Genomic DNA, 10,899 nt, shown 5'->3' on the forward strand with positions numbered 1-10,899 from the left:
TCGCGGCTCGGGTCTGGGTTAAAACGCCGATCCTCACGCCCACTAACGACCCCCAGGGATCTCAGCCGCGCGTAATCCTCCCTCTCCTCCTCTGCCAAACCGGGTGGTCCTCACTCCCCAGATTGCAAAGGAGCAGATGAAATATGATGGCTGGCTAATTGAGTGCCCGGATATAAGCTGCTTCGGGCTTGGGTTTTGGATACCCTCCACCACCGCCCATTGTAGGGGGCGGGCGCACAATGGCCGAGTAGTTAAGAATGATCTTGAACTCTTCTCCTTGCCTTACATCCTGAGTAATGAGATTAAAGGCGTGCGCCACCACACCCGGTTTATACAGCGGATTTGTACAGGGCTAGGAATCAAACCCGGGGCTTTGTGCATGCTAGGCAAGCACTTTGCCAACTGAGCTACAATCCGCAGCCCTCAGCCATGAAATTTTAAATGGTTTGTGCCCTGCTTTGTACCCCATTGCCTAAAAGATGTTCAGTATTTTGTAAGCTGAGTTTCCAGAGATTGAAGTACATAACTACTCCATTTTCAGTCTGGGGAAAGAGCAGTGGACATGAGCAGTGTTTGCCTTAATTGCAGGGTTTTTTTTTTTTGCCACTGGCAGAGACAGCCAACCTTGTGTCTTCAGAGAGGTTTCAGAGTTAAAGTACTTAGAACAGAGTTTCACAAACTAAATGTTAGACATTGTAGTTAAACAAGCACACAAAATAGATTAAATGTAAAAGAATGAACTGGAGTTTCTGGAATTTATGACTACTGTATATGTAAAGTCAAGAGTATAAGAATACTAGAGATGTCTCACCCCTTTTTGCCAGAATTACATTGTTTTACTATATTTTCATGTTCTGTGTACATAAATATATGTATATTTTGTATATGTGTATATCCTTTTATAAATCCTTTGAATTTGGATGTCATACTCCATATATATATTTATATTTTTAAAATTAATTTCCTGAGGGCAAAGATATTTTCTGCACAGACTCAATACCGTGATCAAAATCAGGAACTTTAATGTATAATACTATGCTTTTGTTTAATATGCCATATCAAGTTTTACCGATTTCCTTTCCTTTCTCTTTTAGTCCAATATGATACCAGTCATCAGTACCCATCCTACTGGATAAGGGTTCGAATAACCTCATTTAACTTAAACTTTTTCTTGTTGCCTTTTTTTTTTTTTTTTTCTCTGTGTAGCCTTGGCTGTTTTGGAATTTAATCTGTAGACCTGTTTTGGAATTTAATCTGTAGTTCTGGTCTTGAACTCAGGGATGTGCAGGTCTCTGCTATCAAGGTGCTGGGATTAAAGGTGTGTACCAGCACACCCAACAACTTAAGTTTTTAAACTTTAAAGGAGTTCTCTCCAAATCTGGTTATTAACCTATTGGGAGTTACAACTTTAACACATGATTTTGAGGTAGTCACATAATTCAGTTGGTAGCAATCTCTTTGGAAAATGACATTGGTCAGAGTAAAGATGGGCAAGAAGCTAGTCATGTCAAAATAGTGGTGGGAGCGTTGCAGGGAAAGAACCTCAAGTAAAAAATAGGAACAAGACCAGTGCTAAGCTTTAGTCAATTAAAGCCACTATTAGAATGTAAAATGGCCTGGGTGAGGGGTCAGTGGTAGAACCACTTGCCAAGTGAAACTGTTGACTTGATTTTAATCCCCGAGCTGACAAAAAGGGAAAAGAACCAATTCTGAAAAACTTCTATATCCTCTACCCTGGTACCCACAATCATACAGAGATTGGTGATTAAACCCAGAGGTGCAAAGCTGTGAGTCCTCTGTAGTTGTTGGATTACCTGATAAATTCTGGATTCAAATTTTATTTTGGACTTACTTAAATTACTAAAGTAACCTTCACTTTTTTGGTTGATATTTATGAGCATTTTCTATATTATGAGCATAGAGATTGACAAAGTTGAAAAGCACACAATGAGAATCTAGGCACAAAAGAACAACATGCTGGGTGACACTTACACAGTTCTAGAAAAAAATAAGCCCTAATTTCTACTAGAGAGCGAGTGAGGGAAAGCCTTTTTGGGGTTGAAAACGTGTTCATTATTTTATGTGGTGATAGTTTTCATAGAAAATGCTAACATACCTCAAATTGGAACTGGAGAGTTGCCTAAGTGGTTAAGAACACTGACTGTTCTTCAAGAGGACCCAGGTTCTTTTTTTTTTTTTTTTTTTCAGCACTCAGCAACTCACTGTAACTCCAGTTCCAGGGGATCTGACACTCTCACAAACATACAAGCAGGCAGAACACCAGTGAAATAAAAAAATAAATCATAAAAAATTGTTAAAAAAAATCTCAAATTGTGTCCTTTCATGATTTTGGTTTATATACATCCACCCTTCAGCCTCTAAAAAGCTCTAAACATGGGGGGCTGCTGCAGTCTGTGTGATTCCATTAATATAAAGTGTAGTCACTAGCCTTTGGTGGCAGAAATGTCAGTGGCTGGCTTTCAGATAGGAATGGACTGCTGAGTGGCAGAAGGGTGATGGAATTTGTGAATTGCACTACAAAAAGATTTAATTAAAAGTTGAAAAATGGAAACTCAGTAGGGTGGTGGTGACACATGCCTTTAATCCCAGTGCTCAGGAGGCAGAGGCAGGTGGATCTCTCTGAGTTTGAGGCCAGCCTGATCTACAAAGTGAGTCCAGGACTACACAGAGAAACCCTGTCTTGAAAAACAAAACATAAAGTAAAATGAAAGCCCAGGCCCCACAGCCATGAAGATTTGTAGAGTTTGTTTGTTTGTTTTGTTTTGGGAGTATGTTTGTTTATTTTGTTGGGTTTTGTTTTTGTTTTTTGAGACAGGGTTTCTCTGGGTAACAGCCCTGGCTGTCCTTGAACTCTCTTTGCAGACCAGGTTGGCCTTGAATTTACAGAAATCTACCCGCCTCTGCCTCAAAAGTGCTGGGATTAAAGGCTTGTACCACCACACCTGGCTAAGATCTGTGTTTTAAAGGAGTTTTTGAGGACAGAGCACTTCATGATACAGCATGGCTCTGCTCCTACCATCCTTGTGTCCATAGTCTGAGAAAAGTCAAGAACTTCTCTCCTCCCTGAATTTTAGAGATGTTCTATGGGTGTGAGTCTTCTGCAGCTAACAGATTACTTAATAATTGTTTTAACTGGCTTAAGTTACAAACATAACCTTATTTACTATTATGCCTGATGGCTAATATTGCTGAGAATTTATGAAATTGACAAAGAACGTTTATGACATTGCTGGGAAGTGGTTACTATCATTAGCCCCATTTAACAGACAATGAAAATGAAGGTGAAAACTTCATCTAGTTTTGGAACAGAGGCCCCAGGTTTTTCATACCCTCCCTGGGGTTAGAAAGGTGGTGCTAGGGGTAGGGGCAAACTATCGTTTTAGAATGGATGGTTTGGAAAATCTCTGTGGAAGAGGATCATTGAGCAAAGACTTGATTTCTGTAAGAGTAACCAAATGTACCTCTACAAAGAGTACTCCATGTTAAATGGAAGAGTAAACGCAAAGTCCTTGCTTGGGATGAGAGAGCCCAGGAAGCCAGCAGGGCAAGAACTCAGTGGGGACAGATAAGAGCAGAGGGAAATGGCAGGTGTTGTGGGACCCACAAAGAGGTAGGGCCATGGTAAGGTCTTGGGGCTTATTGAAATGATAGGAGCAGCTCCACTACTTATAGCTACTCCTTTCCCATAAGAGAGCTGAAGCTCGGTTATGCTAAGAGCTTTCCTGCCCCTACTTCCCCCCTCCCATCCCCTGCAAGTGAGCAGTGTGAAGGTTGAAGCTGGACCTGGGAATCTAGCCACCATCCCCATGCTTGAGAACACCCCCCCCCAAAAAAAACCAAAACAAAAAAAACATTACTCTGGGTCATGAGAAGGTGTGTGTGTGTGGGGGGGGGGTCTGGCTTGTAGAGCAAGATTATGGGGAATAGAAGAGAGAAGGAATAAGAGAAGAGCTGATAGCGTTAGGGGCTTGGGTAAAGTTAGAGGGAGGGATAAAGAGGGTTGTTCTGGGCTGCATCGTGTGGAACAGTGATTATAATAGGGTGAGCTGAGGGTGAGCATGGACTAAGGATGGTAAAGACACTAGTACCAGGATATGGGGGAGGGGAGCTTCTGAGACAAAAGAATGTTGATGACATGCCTGAGGTGAATACCTCAATGGAGTGATGTTGGAGCAAGGACACTGGGAAGGACCAGGGCAGACAAAGCAGCTAGTCGTGGAGCACCTCTGAGTAACAGAACTGCAACTCCAAGGACTCTTCATTATCTATTTTTATCATCTCTGAGACCAAAATCTGACAAAAAGGAATTTGGGGGGGGAAATTTATTCTGGCTCACAGTTGAGAGGAACGCAGTCCCTGGTGGTGAGGTGGACATGGCCATGGAAGTAGCGGAGACAGCGTGCACTTCCTAGTGGCTTCCTTCTTTTCTCTGCCTGGGGACTCATGGGATGGTGCCACCCACACACACAATGGATCTTCCCTTCTCAGGTTTCTTTGAAAGACATGCCCAAGCACGTGCCTCATTAATATCCTACGAAATTCTTCTTTTCCTCCTGTCTTGTTTTGTTTTGAGACAGTTTCTCTGTGTGGCCCCAACTGTCCTGGAACTCACTCTGTAGAACAGGCTGGCCTCAGAGGGCTAGCAGTAAAGGCGTGCCCACCACTACCAACTGGTGCCCTAGATATTTCTTAATCCAATCCAAGACTGATGAGTATAGTCTCCATGAGAAAGGAACTTTTTGTACTGCCTAACACGCCATTCACAATTAAGCTGTATGAGAAAGACTATGTCTCCATTTTATGGAGAAGAGGGGTTTGCAAGCTGAGTGCCTGAAAGAATTCCTCAGAGCTGTTTAAGCCCAGATTGCTCGCCTCCTCTGCAGAGCCACTCATTCATTAAGTCTGGGACAGGATGTGCACTGGTGGTTTTGGTCAACTTGACACAAACCTGGAAAAGAGAGACACATATTTGGGAAGAGGGCTCCTCAGGTGAGGAATTGCCTCCATCAGATTAGCCTGTAGGCAAGTGTGTGTGGCATTTTCTTGATTAATGACTGACGTGGGAGTTGCTAGCTAACTTGGGCCTGGTTGATGTAAGTACACAGGCTGAGGAAGCCATGGGAAGCAGTGATCCTCCGTGGCTTCTACTTCAATTTGGGCCTTCAGCTCCCTTGGCTGATGATGGACCATAACCAGTAAGTCCACTGTTAAGATTCTTTCCCAGTGGGAAGTGTAAGCACTGTCTACTCCTCCCGAGGTCAAGACACTATTCCACCAAAGTTCACTCTCGGAAACCAATGAGTCTATTAGGTTTCCTTACAGAGCATAGGCGAGGGGCTACCTACAGGGGTGTGGGTGCTTCTTTTCCTCAACAGGTCCTCCCTGCAAAGTCTGCCCAGCAGGGATGGAGCCTAAGCATGCCACAGGCAACTACGGCAGAGTTGCCTACAACAGGTGATAGAGTGGATGGATACTCAGGCAAAGGTCCTATTACCATCCCAGCCCTCTGTGAGGTTCAGTAAACAATCCCAGGTGGGGTAACCACTTTGAACTCTCCAAGATGGTGGTGGCTTAGCCAAACAGCTTTTTTCCCCCAAGTTGCTTTTGGTCAATGAGTTTGTCACAGCAACAGAAACAACTAGGGATATGATGATTTCCATTTCCGATCATGTTCATTTTCCAATTATGTTCAAGTTGATCTGCTAGTCTCTTGGAATCACACTTTGAGAACGAAAGCCTTATATTTCCCTAATCCTAGACAGCACACAAATCAAAGTTGGCTGCAGAGAGGGTCTGACTCTTATGTAGGCCCCTAAGGTGATTATTCAAATCAAGAGAAAAGCAGCCTGCAGCCTGGTGGTGGTGCATGCCTTTGGTTTCAGCACTCAGGAGGCAGAGGCAGGAGGATCTCTGAGTTCTAGGCCAGCCTGGTCTACACAGATCTAGTTCCAGGACAGCTAGGGCTACACAGAGAAGCCCTGTTTTAAAAAAACCAAAAATAGAAGAAAAAAATAAAGAAAAACGGTACTCAGCATTAACTAAATGCTCATTTAAAGATAATAAGACATTGATGGTGTAATGTAAAACACATTGATTTAACCAAAAGCTACAATGTAACTACTTTTGGAAAATTAGAGAGAGAAAATTGTTTGTGTGTGTGTAAAGAGGAAGCGAAGCCTTATCTTTCTTAGTGTAGAAAAGATTTAAAATTAAGCATAAAGAAGTGACACTTGTTGCCAGGCATGGTTGCGGGCACCTATAAATTCAGAGCCCAGTAGGCTACGACAGGAAGATTGCAAGCTGAAAAGCGCCCTATCTGAAAAGAAAATTTTTATGTAGGTGGGCAAGGAAAGGTAGAGAAGAGAAAAAAGAAGGAAGAGAGATGTCAGACTTGGTAATCAGGTGAGGTCCAGTAACTCTAGAGTTACAGTTACTGCCTCCGGGTTGGGATTGGCAGCAAGCTTTGGAGTAAGGAAGCCATCAAGGTTAAGGTATTTATGGTTGCACGATTGCTCTTTGTCAATTTAATGAGTAAAAAGGAAGGGAAAACAAGGTCTCAGGACTCCCCAAGTTTTATGAAAGCAGAAGCACACACTGCTGGGGAGCTCTTGCGGAGGACCAGGAGGACCAGGAGGACCAGGAGGACCAGGGTTCCATTCGCAACACCAATGTTACGGCTTATGACTACCTGTAACTCCAGTTCCAAGGGGTCCAATGCTCTCTTCTGGCCTCCATGGACACCAGATATTCACACGGTGCACATACGTACATGGTGCAAGATACTCATACGCATAAAATACAGTACACGAGCGCGCAAATGCCCACGCACACGCACAAACATTTTTAGAAAGCAGGTACAGGCCTTAACTACCAGTGAAGTGGGCTTCCCGCTTGGTGGTGCTGATCAGGTTCTGTTTCTCCTGCCTTCATCTGGGGGCTACCTGGCTTAAAGGCAGTTCCCAGTAAGACTCCACAGAGAAGAAGGCTTCTTGTGCATTAAATGCGCATGCCTGTCATACACACACACACACAAAAAAAAAAAACCCGGAAGATGTAGGTGCAGCCACGGGGCTCCCAAACTCTGAATGTAATTCCAAACATTCTTCCATATCACTCATTAGAAAGGTCATGAAATATTAGCATTTCTGTAAAATGCAAGTTTTTTTTTTTTGCTATTCCTGTCCCCTTTCCTCTGAATAATGACACAAAGCTCAAGGCACTATAGCTGGTCAGATGCTCAGCTGTTCTAACCTGACAATATTGGCCTGGCCTACTTCCCAGCCATGGCCTGATGGCGACTCTCTCCCTCTGGTCCCCACCTGAGACCCTCTCTAGGCTCTGAAATCCTGCTTTATCCTCTCCTGCCCAGCTATTGGCTGTTCAGCTCTTTATTTAACCAATCAGAAGGTGGTAGAGAACAGTTGTTTACAACATACCAAGACAGGAGATGTTTCAAAATGAGGACAATGCCAGAGTCGAACTGCACCGAGATCTCTGGGTTCAGAAATCAGCATTTGAATACACAATGCACAAAAACATCCTCCCACACACTTCATCCTTTCTCATCTGGGGGTAGCATAAACATTATCTGCAGGCTGTGTGTCTCACTATTTGTTGCAAAGTATTGATTGCTGAGTCCTTGGCTGTTTATAAATAGGAAGATAAAGAACTAAAATGTAGAACTACGGAGATGAAGTTCTTAGCTTCCGAACTACTCGGGGGCTTGTAGTTGAGGATTTGGGGTAAGTAAATTGAAATAAACTATAGTCTGGTCAAAATGTATACAATCGAAAGACAATAAAATATATTATCCCATGGAAGTCAAAAGTCATAGACCAATTAAGAAGGATGATTAGGAGATAGAGAAATGGCCCAGTGGGTAAAGCTGGCTGCTCTTTCAGAGGACACAGGTTCATCTCCCAGCACCCACGTGGTGGCTCACAACCATCTGTAACTCCAGTTCCAGAGGATGTCATACCCTCTCCTGATCTCCTCAGACGCCAGGCACACACGTAGCGCACAGATATACATGCAGGTAAGCATTCATGAACATAAAAGAAATCCTTTTAAAAATGTTTGAAAAGACAATTTGACAATTTTTAAATATCTTAATTCCTTCATTTCATGCATCTTGAGCCACGGATTACATTTCTGGGAATGTATACCAAATACTCAAATGCCCCACACTCACCACTCCCAAACACATACAAAATTAAAAGGAAAAATAAAAACTTGGGGGGGGGCAGTGATAGCTACAGGTAAAACACATGCCCCTCAAGCCTGACCATCTGACTTTGATGCCCAGCACCCACGGTGGGAGGAAGGAAGGAATTAGTTCTAGGAAGTTATCCGATGACCTTCAGGCAGCGCCTGCACTCACACACAAGTTTATAGAAATCTTTCTATGTGGCAGGGTTTATAGTAATAAGGTGGTAGAAACCCTCCGTCAGGGGTTGTTATGTAGAGCTGTCTGTTAGCGCACAATGTAGCCACCAGAAAGAAGGAATTGCTTCTCCTATATGAATATATGTTCCTACATTAGAAATACATACATTATATGGGCGTAGTATGTATATATTTGTGATTTTTTTTTTTTTTTACGTAGAAAAAGAAATACAATGTGTGATGAGTCACTTGGGAGGCAGAGAAAGGCAGAGAAATCATGAGAGATATATACAGCATGAGCTCGTATTTTATTTAAACACACACACACACACACACACACACACACACACACACACACACGGCTGGAGAGGTGGTCCAGTGGGCAAGAGCACTTTTTGCTCTTGCCAAAGACTGAAATTTCATCTCAGAACCCACATAAAGATTCATGACTAGGTGTAGATACAGTCCCAAAGGAACCCATGCCCTCTTCTGGCCTCTGTGGGCACTGTGTCTATGTGTTGCACAGACATGCATACATGCATGCAAAACACCCATACACATAAAATAAAAATAAATAAACCTGTAAAAAATATGTACGGATGCAATTGCTAACCTTCATTGAGCAATATCTGTATTTAGGACCATCCTAAGTGTTTATACGTGTTAACTAATTTGTTTTTTCAATAAATCTTGGGGTGTATTTTATCATTATCTTAATTTCCCAAACAAATTTGAGGCAAAAGAGGTTAAGTGACTTTTTCAAGGCCACAGTACTAAATAATGGGTGGATTCAACTTAAACATAATCTAATTCCAAAGCTCCAGACCCTGAGTGATTACATGACAGGTGTACCTTTGTAATTACAATTAGTTTTGGATATATAAAGGAAATATTTTGGTAAATAGTATTCTAAAAGCCAAGGAAATTTTCTTTTCAGTTGAATGGGTCACATTCAATGTAATGTTATCGTATTTGAATATTTTATGTATTTATTGGAATTTTAACTTTTAGTAATTTTTCAGGTATGAAAGCCAGGAAAATTCAATTAAAAACAAATAGTGTCTACTAATATAGAGTGTTCTTTATTTATTCAACAAGTACTTATTAAGTCCCTGTTTTTTGTTGACCTGGGGAATGAGATGAGAGGAAACAGTTCTTGTCCTGCAGGAGCTCAGGGTCTCAATGAAGGACACAAAGAGGAATGTCGCTCAGTGGTTTGTTCTAGACTGATAGATGGATTTTTTTACATTCTGGTTTGCCAATGAGAAAAGGGTATGAGCTACAGTGCAGAGTATATTTCTTCCAACTCACAGAATTCGGGTCTATGCTGTTCCCAAACCATGTATACTTTTTCTTTAGAAATGTATCCTTTTTCTTTAAAAATTATTTAGTAGCTCAACAAATTTACAGTTCTAGGTGTTAGGTCTTACATGTAGGTTCTGGAAGGAATTTGGAGTCTGTGCTGGTAAAAGCTTACAGAATAAGTAGTTAGGAAACTCCTAAGGTGTAATTTCTGCATTTTAGAGCACCTGTCAGAATAACTAACAGGCAATGGTGAGTGTTTCAAAGTATCAAGGGAAGGATATTTTTAATATTTATTTTTATTCCTTGATTTTTTTTGAGACAGGGTTTCTCTGTGTAGCCTTGTCTATTATGGACTTGCTGTGTAGACCAGGTTGGCTTTGAACTCACAGAGATCTTCCTGCCTCTGCCCCCCTGAGTGCTGGTGTTACAGGCATGCTCCACTGCGCCTGGCTATTTTTAACACTTTTAAAAAGATCATGTATTTATTTATTTTATACACCGAGTGCTCTGTCTGCATGTACACCTGCACGCCAAAAGAGGGCAGCAGAGGGTATAGATGGCTGTGAGCCACAAGGTGGTTGCTGGGAATTGAACCCAGGACTTCTGCAAGAGCAGACAGTGCTCTTAGCCACTGAGCCATCCCTCCAGCCCCATTTTTAACATTTCTAATGCGGAGACATAATAAACATCAAAGGTGATACGTGTCACTCGCTCTGATCACTGCATATCACATGGTGGATGGAGTGTGATAGTGTAATTCATTTGTTCGTTCATTCATTCATTCATTCGTGCCAGGCATTGAACCTAGCTAAGCACATTATGGTATGTCCTACATGATGTTCTACCGTTGATCCTCAGAATAAATAAAAAATACAGTATTCAAAAACATTTTCCAATAGAAATGAAAACAGTATTCTTTGTGAATATAATTTTCGAAACCAATTTTTGAGACAGTTTACACAGTTTGAGACAGTTACACAGTTTCTCTGTGTAACTCTGGCTATCCTGAGGATCTCTGTAGACCAGGCTGGCCTCCAACTCAGAGATCTGCCTGCCTCTACTTTCTGAGTGCTGGGATTAAAGGCGTACACCGCCACCGCCCAGCTATCACAACCACATTTTAAGAAGCACTTTCCAAGCAGTGTTAAAAAACCACTTGTTGCATTATATTAATTTGGCAAGTGATTG

The sequence above is a fragment of the Psammomys obesus genome, unplaced genomic scaffold (assembly GCF_907164565.1).
Source record: "Psammomys obesus unplaced genomic scaffold, mPsaObe1.curated_primary_1811, whole genome shotgun sequence".
Lineage (NCBI taxonomy): Eukaryota > Metazoa > Chordata > Mammalia > Rodentia > Muridae > Psammomys > Psammomys obesus.